This window comes from Lepeophtheirus salmonis, chromosome 9 (assembly GCF_016086655.4).
Source record: "Lepeophtheirus salmonis chromosome 9, UVic_Lsal_1.4, whole genome shotgun sequence".
In the NCBI taxonomy this organism is placed as follows: Eukaryota; Metazoa; Arthropoda; class Copepoda; order Siphonostomatoida; family Caligidae; genus Lepeophtheirus; species Lepeophtheirus salmonis.
In genome coordinates this window covers 13,198,781-13,218,178 of record NC_052139.2, presented here as the reverse complement: position 1 = coordinate 13,218,178, position 19,398 = coordinate 13,198,781, and the positions used below count along the sequence as shown (strand labels likewise).

At 30.2% G+C, this 19,398-nt stretch overlaps 2 long non-coding RNA genes across 3 annotated transcripts; one reads left to right on the top strand and one right to left on the bottom strand.

The window, feature by feature from the left end:
- Positions 1-6,904: 6,904 nt before the first annotated feature.
- LOC139906398 (uncharacterized) lies at positions 6,905-8,871 on the top strand. Its single transcript, XR_011781890.1, has 2 exons — positions 6,905-7,760; positions 8,072-8,871. It is a non-coding gene; the product is annotated as an uncharacterized lncRNA (long non-coding RNA).
- Positions 8,872-17,052: 8,181 nt separating this feature from the next.
- Positions 17,053-18,426, bottom strand: LOC121124680 (uncharacterized). 2 transcript variants are annotated; one of them, XR_005866379.2, is made up of 3 exons: positions 18,227-18,426; positions 17,449-17,773; positions 17,053-17,380 (listed from the first exon to the last, which is right to left on the bottom strand). It is a non-coding gene; the product is annotated as an uncharacterized lncRNA (long non-coding RNA). The 2 variants fall into 2 exon arrangements; XR_005866378.2 differs by having other exon boundaries at positions 17,055-17,380; positions 18,231-18,425.
- Between the last annotated feature and the right edge of the window lie 972 nt (positions 18,427-19,398).

Below are 19,398 nucleotides of genomic sequence, written 5' to 3'. Positions count from 1 at the left end.
TGTTACGGAAACTAAAACCAAATTTGCATTCTTCTTTGGTGTTATATCTCTTACGTCTTTCCACTCCATTTCTCCATGCTGGGTAGAGGGATATTCAAATTATGATTGATTGCTTTCATAATTTCTAATTAATTTTCCTAGAATATGCATCGTCCAAATGTCTTTATAGAAATTCCTGACAAATTAAAGTACTACATATATTAGATAACGTTCCTGTTATATACTTTAATAGTTTAGCATTATATTATTTAAAGGATAAGTATAGTTTGTACTAATTTGTTATTACTTTCTCCTTGAAATTCGATAGGAACTTATTTTAACATAATATATTTTCTGTTTTTTCATCACTTGAATGACTTGTTTTATATCCCGGGACAAAAAAATGCAATTCTTACAGAAATCAAAATGTTCAGTATAATCAATTTTAAGAGTGAAACAGCTTTTAAAATTATATATATATATATTAACTTATCAATTCATAGTAAATTCAAGGGAGTAAGTATATGAGGTTATAGAAATGATGAATTCAATGATATGACGAGAAATGTATAGCGCGAAAATTACTATCTATTCTAGAAAAAAAATCATGCAAACGTCCTTGTGTTCCTTCTCTTGTGTAATCTACTATGAGTGTTACTCATTGTCAAACAAGGGATCTGAGCAGAGAAAAAAATTAAGTTTAGAAAAGGATAAACAACTGTTGCGTGTGCTCTTTCTTCTTTTTGTTCATTATTTATTAGGTTGCCTATTGCTAACTTCTCCCTTTGAAGTACGCATTATCGCCTATCTTTCGTAATTTTTGTTTCAAAAATACATTATAAAAGAAAATATGAATTTGAATATAACTATAATATTTTCCATCACAAATGCTACTTTAAATGTAGAAGGTCTTTAAAACAGAAAAACATTGTGTTTTTTAAAAATCATACAATAGGCAGCTGATGTCAACAAGGGTCTTAGTTCATTGATACCATATGCTTTTCTCCACCTTCTTCAATCATTCTTACAAAAATCCCATCTCTACTCATGGTATATGAGTAATAACCATGGATCATACAAGGGAAAATATGATTCATAGACTATACAAGAGAAGGATATGGAAAAAAGTAGACGTCTTTTGAAAGCTGTTTCATATTACTTGATGTCTATTTTTATCGATTTAAAGTTTCTCAGGAACTAAATAATAATGACAGGAAATTTACTCGTCAGTTTGCCCACTCCATAAAACGGGCAAGCTAAAAAATACTCCAAATTGGTCCCATTATCTTTTTATAGCCTCTTGTGAGGGTTGAGGGACTTTCAAATTGATAAAATCATACTACGTCCGATGTTATAGTACATGTTGGAAATTTAATTTAGATCTAAGTGAAATTGTAAAGAAAAAAATACATTAAACAAAAAGATTTAATAGATAATTTAAGATTTCAAAATATTAATCTGATATTGACTGGACCAAGTAAGCATTATCACCTATCTTTGGTGATTTTTGATTTTTCTGGTCTTTTGTTTTATTTTTTTGGGGAACTTTAAATATGATTACACTTCATTAGATAGACATTCATTCAAGGAAGGACAACTTTGCATAATTAGAGCATCATATGTTATGCGTCAACATAAAACAAAAATCTTGAACAAAATGTGAAAACTCGATGTATTTTTTTACTTCATGTATGTATACATATAAGCTGCCTGTGCCCACTCATTTTTCAGGATTCAGTCAATTAATTTAGTAATTATGAGTCATCTATAGTCACACCCACCAGACACTCCAATAACAAGACCGTGATTACGGCATTGCTTCATAAACATACTTGAGTCAATTATAGGGTGTGTATTCAAATTTTATGGGATGAGTTATTATACTCAGCACACGAAATTATTTGATTTGAGATACATATATTGGTCAATTTCTCATTGAGTGCCATTTCCAGCAAAGTCAGAATAATTTGTTGATAATAATTGAGAATAGTTGTATAAGAATACAAATGTAGTTCAAATTCAATTTTGAGAAAAAAAATTATGCTAGTTTACTTTTGTGTTGGCAGGCCACATATATATATTAATTATCCTACAAACACTAAGACTCACGATATAATTTGAAAAATTTAAAAGTATGCTCATCATTCATGATAGGGGCGGCACAGACACACACACTCATTCTAGACACTTTTAGAAAACAGTATCAACATTGTTTTCATACTTTGTTTAATACGATGACTTTGTCTCGACTCTCGCCTAGTGTACATTCTACATATATATGTATAAATTTGCTAGTATATACTATTTGTAAATGGCTTACACGTGTTCAAAGAAGAAAATAAGATCTTGACCTACATATAGAACTAATATGCAGATAATTATTAAAGAGAGGATCATTTTTTGCCTCTTCATATTAATGTTACAATTAGTTTATATTAGGGTCCTTAATATCCGAGTTAAAATAGGTCCCGTATCACGTTCGGTTCAGTCGACTCCCGTGATAAATACGACGTGGATCGCTAGAAATGCAAGAGTCTCTTGCATTGGACTGAAGGAGGGCTGCGGTATTTACTTACCGGGCTCTTAAATCTCAGTCCTGTTCTGTCCTTGACATGGGTACTTGAAAACAATCTTAAATTTTGAGCGCATGATTGTGACTCTGGGTGCTACTCTCTTTCTAAAATAAAAAAATCCTAGTGCAGGCCTTCTATAATACTCACTTAAGATAGTAAAAATGCCTGATTCTGAACCACAATGTTTCTGATTGAAGCTATCAACCCTCCATTTATAAAGGCCCCAGAGAATACCATAAGTGTTTATTATAATCGCTTGTGGCAATTTTTTTTAATGTTTAATGTTTTAACTGACTTGAGTGGGCAGCCAAAGATTTTTGACTTTTTATATTATCCTTTATTTGTCAGTATTATAGAGACAGAAAATATAGAGGTGGGAAAGTATACGAAAGAATGTTCCATTGCCTTCAGCTGCTAACTTTGGTATCTTTATGGATAGTATTTTCCTGAAACAGCCATACTTTTAATAGGCTAATTTTCTTCTAGCAAATTTTAGAGCAATATCTACTAGTCCTTGCGTTGCCTCGCTCACACAAAAATATACCGTGTATTTTGTTGTAGGTTGTTTATTTTCCTGCTCCTTTTCTCCTAAACGTTGGCTTCTGGAGTCAATGAAGCATCTTATGCATTTGTGTCTCTGGTTATATCTTCATCAGCTATAACTTAAGTATTAGAATCATATTATAAATTGCCAATGTCTTTTTCATCAACACTGTCTGCTTCGTCTAAAATGCTTTTAATTTGGTTACTAATAGTGCTGCAAAAAAAGTTAAAATCTTTTTTCCATTTATGAAAAACTCGACATTCAATAATAAAATATTTGTATGTGCATGCATTACTTGTTAATCCATCTACTAATAAAGAGTACTTCAATATGAATACTCTAATAAAAGGGCAAAAACTAAAGATACATGTCTCATCCTTAAATAAGCTTTAAACCAAGTAGCGAAAGGAGGACCCACGTGATCAATAGCTGAAAAATGTATTCGTGCACAGAAACTGTTTTTCTTCGCTAGAAGTACTGTTTAGGTATTATTTGGGGTTATGACATTACCCTATATATTCCTCTTTTTAGAAAATGCTCATTCGAAGTCTGGATGACGGACTTAGCTAAACAAGAGAAGATTTTTTATTATATGGAGTTTCGTTAACCAAATAATGTGTTTATTCTAGCTCAAAGATTATCACGTTTATTGTCGTTATTTTTTCCTATATAATTAATGTAAAAATGTATATTTTATATTAAATTATGGAGTCCAAGTCAAGTATTGGATCCAATGTCTCACCTCTGACAATAATTGACTATTTTAATCCAATAAAATCATACATTTATTATTATAATAACAATCAATCATAAATGTATAATTGAAAACTCCGGCCCCTTCACTTTAATGAATGGGAACAACAATAAAATAATTTCTTCTTCCCATTGCAATTTTATAGTGAGGTAGGCGTGCTTCATCATTCATCAGTCACTCTCTTTATTATATCCGAGCCACGTTGGTAGTAAGAAAAATGAGAGAGTCACTTCATATGAAAGCAAATCTTGCGAAAAAGTGTTAAACCCCTGAACCATTGTATCTCCTCAGGATAACAGTCGCGTTTCCCTACTTGGTTTAAAGCTTTAGTCCCGCCAAGGTATATATGATCCTTGAGTTCCATAAAATGGACTACATCAAAACTGTGATATCATATGAAAACTCTCTATCAGATCATATGATTGATGACGTCAGGGGATTGCAAGATTAAAAATCTCAAGTTGAAGTCATTTCAAAATTTGAGGGCACTGCTTTAATACACGTCTATTATTCTTAATCTAATATATATCTAATTATTTTATATAAATCGCTGTCATCAATAGTTAAAAATTGATTGATGACCTCATTTAGCAAAGATGGTTCTCCGACTTAGTTGAAGGACTGTCTATAAAATAAACTCTATTCACACTCATTTTGTACAATATATTATCATCTTGGCTTACCTTCTATTATTATCATAAAATAAATTATTATCTTTTTCTTTTATTACTCATATTCATAACATTATTTAGTCATGGACATTGAGTAATGGAAAAAAGTTTGAGTAACAAACTGAACGACGTGGTCTACCTCAGCTATAAATCAAAGATTTGTGGGCCCTTCAAACTTAACGAATGAAACTATTTGAATATGGATGTATGTGAAGGAATGTATAGATTTAATTGTGTAAAACTAGTGATACTAACTACTGTCCTTGAGTATGTAGAATAGTGAATCTAGATCGTGACGTGTCGTAATTATGTCCAAATACAGACATTCACTAAAAAAGAGATTGCGTTTCCCAAAATATCTTTAAACTTCCGTTTAAAAAAGCTCTGAAATATATAGTATTATAATTCTTAAAGATTAACTTTTTAGTTTTACGTTTCTAATATCATGATTTAATGAATTAATACTAAATATTATAATAAAATAAATAACTTTATTAAATAGTATAATTGAATATTATATAACTACTGAATATTATAATTCGATAAATAACAACTCATTATTATTATTGCTATAAAACGAACTTTTTAATAATAAAGTTCCAGAATTACAACATACATTTCTTATGGCTAAAAATGAGAGCATTTTCAATTTTCCAGCTATATGTCGCTTAATTTTCCCCTAAAAGTTTAATATTTAAAAAGACATAAATTCAGATTGATGAAATGAACTATCAATTCCATTTTATTATAAAAATTAGGAAAAATTATTATTCATAATGAAAGAATGATGTTTATTAGTTTAATTATGTAAAGTAAATATTTGAGTTCTGGACAATTTGGGTGTCACCCAACGATATACAGTCGTACATTCATAATTGTATAAGTAAAGACAATGTCTACTATAGTAATTGCGTAACTTTACTTATAAGGCTCTGTTAACCAGGAAAAAACCGTCAGTAGGTTTATGGGATTTTGAATCTCCCGTATAAGTTTAAATGGCAAACATATTTTACCACGATAACCGAGTTAAAATCTTTTGGAAATACAACTAGTGTTGTAAAGGGCTGGAAAGTTTCCGAACAATTCCTCGGAAATTTTACTTAGAAAATTTTGCATACAAGTAGGTTATGTGATTTTACAATGTTCCGTATACATTTAAAAGACAAATCTGAAGTACACTTAAGATTATTTTCCCTCCGATCCCAAATATATCTTAATAGTCATAATTATAGAAAAAGGATTAATTATATAATAAAGTCATTTTAATAATAACTTCATCCCAATGCCTCTGATCAAACACGTTGGGGTTCACGTAAGAGGGGAGTAAGAATTTTAACATACTTCAGAATATAGGTAGTTACGGGATATCATGGAGGCAATAGTGCTAATATTGCAGGCCCACAAGTTGTCAACTTATGGGGACTATTTATTTTTATAAATACTACATATTTATAAATTTATATATCATTTATTGTACATGGCTGCACCAGAATAACTTTTTTATAAATTCAAGGTAACGGCAATAAATAAATATATCATATTTTTCTTTATACACAAATTTTGAATATCACAAAATTTCTGCGATATAACCAGTTTTAAATCATTTTCCAGCCCTTCATTTTTTCTCTTTCTTAATTTGTGTGTTGTATGAGCTAATTTGTTTAGAAATATATTTTTTACTAAGGATATTTCTGTGTCCACCTTTCAACATTAAACATTCCCAGTGTAACACCTTTTTTAGAGTGTTGATTCCAGAAATTTGGCAACCCTAGTAGAAATGGTCCAGTAAATATTAGAAAAAATTTCCTGGAAACTTTGCATTGCGAATTTTCAACTGAGTAGGTTACGTTATTTGAAAATGTTCCGTATAATTTTAAAGGACGATCATCTAGAATTTGTGAAGCAATTACAAGAAAGAAACATACGATTATTTCTCTCAAAATTAAGTAGATGTGAGTTTACTATTCTTTGTATAATGCTCTATAATTTCTATTACATAAATATTGTAATTAACTCTCTGTAGAGTGCCCAAATTACGGTCAATTATTATCAAAATCTGTTATTTTGTCAAAAACTTGTTTACGAGTTGTTCAAGAGATATTTCACATATTTTTTAGCTTTTGATTCTCAGTATTAGTTATTATCGTTTTTTCAAGGATTGTATGCTTTTGACCATGTATCAAAGGGATATGACCTAGTATTTGTAACTACTATTGAATTTAAAACGCTTACTTTTTTAAATCATATCATTTCAAGTTTATCAATTTTGATAAAAAAAAAAAAAATTCGCTATAATGCATGACAGGCAAAGATTTTTATGTACGAAATACAACTGTAATTAATCTACATATTATGTAAATAGGATTTTTTTTTCTTATGCAACGAAATTTTTAATAATTTGCCATTTGAAAACTATTTCTAGGAATTACTTAAACATTTTGAATTTTCAAAATATGGAATTTGTACCTCCATATCGGCTGTCGTACATTACAGCAGTTTTTTTATTTAAATTTATTTGGGCGTACTTTTTGTAGCATGTTTTTTAAATCGAAACTCTATAAAGCGAGGTTTCTTTTATGTGGTTGTATTAAGCTTTACAGTTGCAAACAGGATACCTAATTAGTAGTTACGTCAGAGTCAATAATTATTCGATCATTTTCTATGTTCAAGTGAGCCGTTACGTCATATTCATTCTTGCAAAAATATACTTAATTCAATGGACAACGGTGTATTACTTTTTGAGCTTCTTGGATAGATAATGGTGCTTGGTACTCATAAGTTATGAGTGTGATCAATTTATTTTTTTTGCGTAAATATAATATATATTTCTTCCAGATTTTTGTTGTACAAGCCAATGACTTAATTTCACTCCTTTGAATAAATAATAAACAACTGGCTTTGATGTGCAATTGTCTAATACTACCCAGGCTCTATTTAAGCAATACCAAAATCTGTTATAATGAGAAAAAAGAAAATCCTTGAGCATGAGACTGTTATGTCGGTTCAACCATTTTTCAGTACTTGAGAATACCTCCTTTATAGTCTTGTAATATTAGAAGAATAGCTGAAATTTGATGATTTATCAAATTAAATTATCATTGAAGTGCTCCTTTAGAATAAAACACCTAGTTTTTACCTTGTATGTACATGATTTGAATTGTTGCTACAATATTGAAACTAATTCAATTGGAAATTTGAAAAATCATTTACCCATCGAAGAACTACGAATCCCAAATTATGTAATTATGTTCAATAATATTTTAAGACCAATTAACTTGCTAAATGTATAATGTATTTTTCTTTCTAATTGGGAATGATATTATATTTAGTGGGAAGATAACGCTTATGATTCATGCCTATTTTAGCTTTAATTTTGTAGAAAACATTGTTAAAAATATTAAACACATAAAAAAAATTCTATATCATTACATTAATTTTTCTCAAAAGTTAAAAATTATATTAAAGAAGATGTTGTAAATGTTATTTCTATAAAATTAAATGATAATAATAAGCATATTTTCTTGTTTTTTTACCTTTAATTACCCCTTAGGAATTGTTGAATATTTATAATACATTTGATCGTATCCCCACATCCAAGAAAATGGAATACGTAAATGATAAGACGCTTCTTCTTGATAATGAATGGAACCAAAGATGTGAATAGCTAATTTGTGACAACAGTGCTTTAATTAAACATTTAATTTGTATATTTTAAAGTCATTATATTATCAATAGTAAACACAGTCTTTTTGTATTCTACATTAAGTCTATGACGTCTACTTGATCCTTCACGTATCTAACAATTCAATCATAACCGATAAAATTTCATTAATATCAAAGATACAAAAAACAAGTTAAATAGTTCTAAATATATTAATTTTTATAAGACTTTACTTTATTTTGTAAATATTTAAAATGTGAGACTTCATAATACAGAATAGTACTTATAAATTTAAATAGTGTACATTAATTAAGTATGTTATATAAATGCCATATTTTATTAAGAACATTGCCATGAAAACGTCAGTTATTAATTAATAGACTAAATTGGCCGTAGCTAGATCTTTAATCTTCGAACATGAGAATATGAAGAGATATTATTATATACAAAATTATAGCTTACATTATTGTACTTCTCCAAATCAAATTCCATATATAAATATAACGAAAATAAAAGAAACTTAGTTAGGACTACAGTAATAATAAAAAAAGAGCTGATATTCGTCATTTCAATATATCAAAACAATTTTCAGTAATTAATTAATCTAATCATATTTTGTACTTAAAAATTAAATTGTCAAGGATCTAAATAAAAATTGGCAGTTTCGTCAAAACCATTTTGTAAATAAAGTATGTAAATGAGGTATATATTTTTATGTCAAGTAGAAGACAAATAAGCTTCTCCTTGAAAATGAAATATATCAGAGCTTTGAGACTTTATCATGATGACTTCGTTAATTCTGGGAACTGGGAATGACGACTTAAAATTTTTTTTTGTTAAATTTCATTCTACTTGTCACGAAATATCAATACTCAAAATGAGGAACTACAAAAAATCCTCTTTTTGACTTTAACTCATATACTTCTCTACTACGTCGAAGAATCTCAAGGGGTTTAATTCCTTTTAGTAAAATGGATACATTGTTGTGATTGTAGATTGGAATGTGGAGTCAAAGACTTAGAGGAGAGTGTCTTTTTGGAGTTCTTGGATGACAAGTGATCCAGGAGGCGAATTTACATAAATGTATTATCCCAAATATTAATTCCTTAAATCTTGAAACACAGATTAGATGAAGAATTGGATAAAACCAACGATAAAATTAACATCATCAGTTGTAGATGCTCATGAAAAAATATTATTTGAAGTTTCTTATGGAATGACGTCATTAGTCATCACTCATCATTGGTATTGTTCTGTTCTAATATAAATGGTTAAATCCTCTTTGAAACGATCCTACCTTTAAAAAAGACCGCCCAAATAAATTTTGATATAAAAAAACCGCTGAAAAAATCGTCGATATAAAAAGCGGACGCCAAATCTTTTGCATGTTTTTTTTAAAGATATTTTCCCCTGTAATGTTTACAACTTCTACATTTTTTTATCTCCTTCTTCAAATATTTACTGTGCAAATCACAACCGTCGAATGAAAAACACATTTTCTTTCTTTTTGTATGTTATTTTAACACATCAGTTGCATATTCCTGTGAGAGTCCTTGTAGTCCAAAATGAGTTGATAAGTTAGTTGTACAATCAAAATAGCATACTGAGTCTGATAATAGAAAAGGGCTGGATTACAATTTTATAAAATTAAATAACTTAATGTTGAGTGATACCTTGTAATAAATTAGCCGATAATGTTGATGGAGTATCTTCTTCCAAATAATTAGATGGTGAAGATAAAAATTATGAAGAATCTTTCGATAAAGGGTCGGATGTTGGAGAAGAAGTAAACGTAGGCAAGAAATCCTTATGTTAAGGAAAATGAATATTTATTAATTATTTGTTAGTAAAGTTAGTTTCATATTTTATAGATTTAGAAAAAAGTTGTTTCTTTTCATTACAAGGAATAAAAGGAACGACATTTTTTATAAGATATTCAATTCTCTCCTCCGGTAAGTTTTTTACCTTTATAATATACTCTTCAGGAATCAAGAGAGGCTCAATGAACAAAATACCATGTTTTAATAAGTTCACAGAAAGAGTTTGTGAACTATCACACCATTTTTTTACGTGTACAACTCCAGGAAAAGTAGATTTGAAAGGGAATATGTTCGTTATTCATTTTAAAGGACCTTAAATACTTGTCTAAAAAATTCTCCCAATTATACAACTGTATTTATGGTCATAAAGCATATACATTAGGGTGTACTGTAATGACAATAGTTGAGAATTTGGTATCGTCAGATATTATTATCATTGTTTTGTATTTTATTCCCTTACACAAGAAAGTAGCCATCAAACGTAAAAAAAAGGTCCTTTATGGACGCGTTTTTGTCTTGAAATCTGTAAAATGTCGAAATAAATGAAATTTTAAACCCTAGAAAGTAAGGAATAATAAATGAAAGGTATATTGTAGAATATAATGCAGTTTTCGTTGCTCGAAATTATAGGATGATAAAATAATGTGTTTTATTTGGCATAAACGAGGAACAAATTTGATAATAATATATTATCAATTATTAATGGTATCAAAAAATGAGATTTGAGTAGTAAAATAAAGAGAAACGTCAAATTGATTGTACTTCTTTGTAATTTATGAACTTACAACATTGGTATTAGAAGTCAAATATAACGTTTCGCAAAAACATAAATGATATTTATTATTCATGAAAAAAATCCTATTTGATGAATCAAATATGTCCATCCCCCACCCTCTACCGAAAACATCGTTTGCCATCCAGGATCAACCCATGACTCAAGAAAAAATTTCAAATACACCCCACCCCTTTCATCATCTTCACAAGAATCTACATCGAAAAAAAAAACCAGATTCTCATGACTGCGTTTCTTTCTGTTGGGATTTATGCTCGTGTTTGCTTTTCTGGATGTGAGTTGGTGGTGGCGCTGTAACTTGAGTTGAAGAATGGATCCATAGAAGCCTATGGTCAGTACCTATGTGCATCTACTTCATATTCTATGTACCAATTATCTTTACACTGATTTAGCTACATACAGCTAGTGGTTTCCCACAGCTAACAAAAATTTGGCAAAATGAAAAAATAAAGTTAGATCTATACCGTCTGTTTACTAGACATTAATGTGGCAATCACGCTTTTATGTTGATGAAAGGAAATTCACTTTTTTTTTAGATGTACTAACAAATTGAAAAATTATGCAAAGTCATGATTTAATTTGCTCCATAGCTAATTACATTATAGAATTCAAACTTTTAGCTAATCATTCATTTGATTTTGTATAGGTAATTATTATAGGATTGATAATTATCAATTAATTATTATTGAAAATTTATAATAAGCATTTAATAATGTTAAAAAAACTGATAATATAAAAAATATATTCAAATATAGGGTAATTTAGATATATTGTAATTAATTAGCTATTACATAATATTAATAATTTGGAATAAAATGCATTGAATGATCTAACTGAAAAATTAGCTCATTTTATTATTAATTTTTCGATATTTATCTATCCAAACACTTGACTTATTTTTGACCTCATTAATACATCATCATATTGCGTATTTAAAAAAGTAAGAAACTCTGCTATAGATCAAGAATAATCTCTATCATACATTTTTTTATAGATTGAAAAAGTTTCTCGTGTGATTTTTATAATATTTTACTACCTAGCTGTATAATGGAATAATATTACGTTACGAATTGACAGATCCAATATTAAGTGATTGTATTTTTATAAATAGGTATTATATTTTCTCCCTATCCTCTATCTATGAAAAAAATCAATTCATTACCTGCAGCATTTAAGCACACCCGTCATGTATCAATTTACATACTTAGACTCGTGTCTCTAATTATGCACAAATTATATATATTATAATTTTGTATGCACAACATAACATATAAACCCTATCATTTCCACTCCTGATGAATTGTAAAGTGCTCAAATAGTTTTGCCTCTAGACTAACATTTTATTTATTTATTTATTCTTTGAAAACATCCCAAAAATTCAGTACTGGGAAATGAAGGAATTTGTTGTATTGATGTGTTCTTACCCATGGGCGATGGGCAATATCCACCACAACAACCAGGCTATCCTACACAAGGATACCCTGTGTTTCCACCGAAGCAAGGAGGTGGATACACACCTCCTCCACAACAGGCCTATCCACAGCAACAAGACGGAGGATACTATCCACCATAACAACAGCCCAGATATCCACCTCAAGAAGGTGAAGGTTATTACCCTCCACAACAACAACCCGGATATTGACCTCAAAACTTCAATCAAGCTCAACAGAATCAACAAGAGGGTAGTAAAAGTCCTGGTTGCTGCGAGATATGTTATTGCTGACTGTGCAAAATGATTTAAGATCTATCTGTTGTCTTAGCGATATACCCGGAGATTGATACCTGGCTACTCTTTTGGTACAATCATCTTCTGTGCATTACACTAAATAATATCTTATACATAATTATTCCCAAGTGGATTTGTACTGAATTGCTAAAGTGGAAGAATTCAATCATGTAATATTATTTGCCTCGTCCAAGATTAAACCATCGAAAATATTTTTCAAAAACACATTATTTAAAATATAATATGAATCTTAATCATCCTTCCTTTTTAACCCTGTTCAAGAAGCACACATTAAACAAAATATAATATATATGGTAAATGTTTTAATGAGAAAATTAAATAAGTGATTTATATATATTTATGCAGTCTAACACATATATATAGAAATTTATATTAATTTAAGTAAATAAAGCTGGATGTTATGCACAATTTTTATTTTTTTATTTTTAAACAGAAAAAATAAGTATTACATAATGAATGATTGATATGATTATAAGACTTGTTTCTTGCATGACATCACCATATGGGGATCAACCTTCCAGCTGAAAGTGTGTGGTACTGTCCACTTCTTAACGGTCTTTGTATCACCAGGACATTTTGCTGGGTTTTTTTTATTTGTCTTGTAGAGGGGCTTATCAGCTTGGAGTGTGGTTCCGACCCACCATGATTTTTCTTTGGTATTCCAGAATACATAGTACACCATTCCAGGTGGGGGTGGATCTTTGATGATGGGAGTGTTAGGAATGACTAGATGTTGGTCTGCTGAAGAAGATAAAGAATGGGCTGAATGAGAGGATGAAGTACTACCACCACGGGTGAATCCACCACCAAATGATCTACTATTGCTTGAATCAGTTCCTATTTTACCAACAAATCTCCTATTTCTTTTGTTCTTTCCAGCTTTTGTTGTAGGAGTAACATCCATACCAGTTGGGGGACGTCTATAGTAAGGTCTTCCATTTTGCATACCCTCATACACAAATGTTCCAAAGAGACCATCAGTTTTATGCTTCGATAGTTGCTTAGGATCTGTGGTATTGAAATGAAGAAGAGGAGTTGAGCACTCACATCCAGCAGATTCCAAACTATGTTCCTTCTGACCCAAAATCTTGGATTTCATTTTGTTTCCATAACCGATTGATTCAAATTCTTTCTTCAAATGAAAGTGAAGTTCGTCTTCCAAATGACCCATATGACGATCAACAGCCTTAAGAATAGGGAGTACGCATTTAACAGGAATTCCACTATAGGGTTCAAGGGAAACGAATGGAGCGTTAGCAGAAACGGGAGTTCCAACTTTAAAGATTTCAGTGAGAGTAGGCGGATGATAGTTGTGCATTTCAGATAATTGAAGATATTTGAGATCCTTCACTATTCCCAATGTAGCTCCTTGTGGACTCACAAATTTAACTGAAAAGGTATAAGAGGAACATGGCTTAATGGGCACAACAATTTCAATGATATCCTCCACAAATGGAGGAAGGATTTTAGCATTGACTGTCACACCAGATATGGGTTTATAAGTAGTGTGTTGTGATGGAGAAGGTTTGTTGGTTCTTGATCGAAGGTCATAACGGCCTGGCGTAGGAGTTGTACTTACCCTATTATTCCCAAATAATCCTCTTTTAAATCTTTTTTGGCTAACTTTACTGAAGTCAGCCCTTCCATGGTTACCAAAGCTATGATCATGCTCAATATGACCATCATTATAGTGGTAAGGATCCAATGGTACATTGACTGTATTTCCAGCTGTTCCGGTGAAACTGCCCAAAAAATTACCACTTGATGGCTTGTTACTTCCAGATGATGCATGACCATATGAACCTGAGCCCCCATGTGAGCCACTATAAAATCCTGAACCTCCGAAAGAGCCAGATGTTCCGAATGAATTATAGCCTCCATAGGATCCAGAGCTTCCAATTGAAGAAGAGCTACCATAACGTCCGGATTTGTCGAGAGATCGGGAAGAACTTCCACTAGCAATATTGCTATAGGATGTGGAACGACTGAGAGGGGTAATATCTCCAATTTTATTAAAATGGCTGTTATAACCCCTGGATGAGGTGAGAGTAGCTACGTTTTCAATTCCATCAGCCTCAATATATTTAAGACATGATGTGTGTTTGAGAAGGGTTTTGGGGAAACGAATAGAGGCCTTGTTGTAATCTAATTTTTGTGTGATTTTGTCAAAATAGACTTGTACTTGAAATTGGCTTTTATCAGTTGAGCCCAAAGTTGGGATTGCCTCGGTTTTGAACTTAGCAACACTAGAATTTTTCTTTTCTTTACCAAATAGATTATTTTCAAAGAAACCAATCTTGAATTGATACTCAACACAAGGATCAAGTTCAACGATTCGTGAGTAAGTTCCTCCTGGAGTGGTGTAATTTTTAGTAAAGCCCTCTCCACGATGAGTTTCCCAAACAAAAACTTCAAACCTATCGGAGCATCGTCCATTTTTCATAGACTGTGTCCAGTCTACAAGTACTTTTCCAGGTTCAGAGCGATGAGGAATTGAGATTCTTATAGGCTTTCCCTTAATCCATTCTGCATGATGAGCCTTGCAATTCGCAGAGATTTCTTCTACTAAGAACACGATAAATAATAGAGCAATACCCTCAAGAAAAATCCTCATATCTGCATTCAAAAACGTCTCAAGACGTTCTAAATACTTAATATGATTTGTACACCAGAATATATGTCTATATTTATATAGCTCTCTCGTTCTTTGGAGGGGGAAACACAAAATTCCTCATTATTGGGAAAATTGATACTGCGTAGATATAATTCTTAAGAGGAATACAAACTCAAACACACACATATTGACAGACTCAAAATTAAGATCTCAAAGTTCAACTTATTATTATTGAGGCCATCTCTCTCTTACACTATTATATATATATGTATACTTTTTCTTGTAAATGTATGGTTCAACAAAAATAAAATTATTATTACGCAATCGAACGTTATAAATATTTTCATTGTGATGTCAGACATAAATATACCTAAAAGGTCCCGGTTGACGGAGGGGCATGTCAAGGATATTACGATAGTGAAATCGAACTTTGATTGATGAGGATAGGTAAATGTTATCATAAATCATACAAGTATTAATGGATTGTGCTAAAAACTATACAAAATATAATTGTAAACTGAAATCAATGATATTAGAATTGATATTTAAGAAGACTAATGTGTAGGGAGATCAAATTTCTCTCTATATATATGATTTAGTATGTACCCATGGGCCATTACACATATAAGTATGTACAAAATACTAATCTATATGTGTATCTCCATCCATGGACTAATACTAATCCAAACACTTATCCAAAATGCTTATGTATTGTAAATGAGTCCATTTCAAATAACAGAATTTAATAATGGCATCCAGTATTGAGTCTTAACTTTCTTTCTTTTTCTAGTCTGGAATCTATTATTGTGAGATAATTTCGAGTAAAATAGGGACTCTATTGCAAGTATATATTGTTGTGGACAAAAAGAAATACAAGTTAAATCTTGTTAAATCAAATACTAAATAAACTAATAAAGAAGTTATTAGTTTTTTTTAGTTTATTCTTTATTAGTTTATTTAGTATTAATAGTAGGCATTAACAAGGTCTATTGTATTAGTCTTACTCTGAACTAATGGCACATATGTTCCCACTCGGTAAAAAGATAAGAAACATTGAATTTATTACATAACAGCGAATTTCAACTAGAAACATTTCCTTTTTATTATATAATAAATGATGATTAAATGATAATGGAGCAGTATGATAACGTTCCATGCATTCTGGATGCAAAGGAACTTTGTACTTTTTACATATATGAGGTGTTCCACCTTTTCATAATTAGTATTTACTTTTAGTATACTCTCCTCTTGCAGTCCAGAGGCCTTCTTTGCTGAGTCGAATATTTTCTTCTCCACTTCCAAATGAATATTTGGGGCCTGGGTGCTTCTTAGCCCCGTATGTTTTCAGCACTGCAATAACTCAATTCTAGCAAAATAAAGGAACCTGAGATTATGGTTATTTCTTATAACTACGATTAAGTGGATTTGTACTTCCATATTAAATATCAAATTAACTCATTTCAACGTCTTTTTTGAGAATTAAGTTCAAAAGTGCATTTTAATAAATAATAAAATTGCAAAATAAACGTTCATAATTATAAACTGAAGTTTAAATTATTAAGGGTACAATTTTGAGTACATTTTTATCTATGTTACTGTGGAAAACCCCAAATTTCAATTTCAATCAGCTGTATTTTCCTACACAAAGGGCTGAAAAAGATTAATAAAAATATATAGTTTATGTTGAAAATAAGTGCAATAAAAATAGGGAAATACCATATTTAACCTTTTCCTGCAAAATTGTCAATAAAAAAGCTTAAAAAGATCAATTCATTTTCAATAAATAAAAAAATGAATACTTTATTATAGAAATAAGTGTTCAAACCAAATTAGCTACAATTTTTAGCATTTGTACACTAAAAAAAAAAACTAAAAAAAAACAAACTACAGTGATATAAATGTTCTGAAAATGGCTTAATTTTATTACATCAAAAATAAAAATCTTCATTACTAAAATTTCAAAAATTCCAAAGACATGTAATGTAATATAAAATGAAAGATACATGGAAGTTATATTTAAAAGTCTGGCCATGAATGAAAATAAGACTGAAGTTCCTACCTTGATCGAATCTTCATTGTTAAAATCCTTTACTTCTCTGAAAGACGCAGTATCTACGATTCTCCTCGGCCTAATGATATTAAAGAATGGCTCTCCGACGGCAATTCATGGCAACTAGATAAAAACCTTGGAATCATTTCGTATTAAGACTGTTCATACATGAACCTGTTGGATAGAATAAACAAAGGGAATGCAGTAGTTGTTCCTCGAATAGAGCACTTAATAAGACATACTTTGTGCTTAAAGTTTGTAACGGAATTATTAACAGATATACTGTTAAAATTCATATGGGCAATAAAAACAATCTCAAAAAGTAATTGTTTGCGTCAATCTCCTCATAATAGCATCAATTCGGATAACCTTCAACTTCTCCTGGTTCTCGAGACTGCGTAGTAGGAAAAACTTTTTGTCTTTAATCTTGAAGAAGATTTTCACTTGATTGTCCAGACACTTTTTTAGAAAAGAGCCTTCATGTTGGTATGTTTTCTTAAGATATTTACGGAAAAATCGTCACTTTTTGGAGAGCAATCACAGAGTCTTTTCTCCTCACTATTAATCCTTAAAGTAAATGGTGCCATTGTAACTTTAGTAAATAATTAAATATATCTTCATTTGATGGAAAAATAATTGTATTAATTAGTTGTATTACTTCACTCATCAATTATGGATTTTATAAAATGTATACTTTTAGAAAAATAAAATTCCCCCTTAATATTCAATAGAATTTGATTAAACTTGATAAGAAAATATCTACTATATTAATTGTATATAGCTTCAGTTGGCAGCAATGAGTGATTAATTAACCATAATTTTCAACAGGAAAGTAGATGATTTAAAACAAATTAAGTTCAAAATTTGAAAGACTGCAAAATCTTTAAAATACCATAAAATTGATTGTAAATTATTTTTGAAAAAAATATATAAAATAACCAAGGAAATATTCATTTGAATTAACATTAAAAAATAATGAAATTCCATGACAAGAATGTTCAAAGTGCCGTCTAGAATTACCTACTTCATGAGACCTCACGAACTCTTCACCAAATATTACAGCTTTGAACAATATTTATTAGGTAAGATGACTTATTCCAAGAAGCCAATAGTCTGTACAGTTACTTCAACTCAAGAGATGAACTCTTCGTAATGGACCATTTGACATTTGATCCAGTTCTGAGGGATGTTGACGGAAAAACTCGTGTCCGTTCCTACAAAAGAGATGAATAAGTTGCTATATACAATTGTGCACAGGATAGATATATCTCTACCGATGAGATCTAAATAATTATTAATAATAAAGTAAATGTCAAAATCATAAAATTAGACAATAAATATACTAATAAAAAAAATGTTAGAGTTAAATCCATCGTAAAGATTTAGTGCAAAAGCTAGGCGATATTACTCCTTATTAAGGGCATCAAAAAATATTTCCCCCCCCCCCTTATTTATGCTTGTGTAACAACATACTATTGTCATGAAGGATACGCACAATTGCTAATTATAATGCTACACCCAATGTAACTACCCCCGTTAACTTAATTACTTATCACCATCATTAATGACATAATTTTGTAATTTTTCTGGATTTTGTACTATGATAATTTGATCTTTTTTTACCAGAGTGTATGCTACTATAGGCCTCATTTATGAGATTTTTGCTAGATATATAAAAATATTTAAATCCAACATGAGCAAAATGATACTCAATAATTATTAAAAATGATGTTGTTTTTTACATCTTCAAAAGTTTCTAATAAATTGAGGTCTTGATCTCTGATTTTCTATTTTAGTTTGTTCACTGAATATCATAAAATGATTAAAAACGACACTATCTTCTTTGTAGAGCTATTTTAGGGTGAAAATGATTATAAGCATTATAAATTCATAATGCGTAGTGATGAGAAATATATGGCTAATATTATAAGAAAATAACTAGGAAATTCATACAACATGAGTTATTGATTTCTCAGAAATCAAAAAGGTTCACAATCTTTAATTTTGAAATACTTAATGATGGAAAAGGCCATGTATCTGTATATATACAACAATAGAATGGTCTTGAGATTCTATTCTTCCATAGTAAAATTAGAATTAGAAAAACTGAAAATAAATATATGAATTTGGAACAATTGGATGAGTCCTTGCAAATTATATAATGATTGCAAGGAAGTCTATAAGTGTTTCGG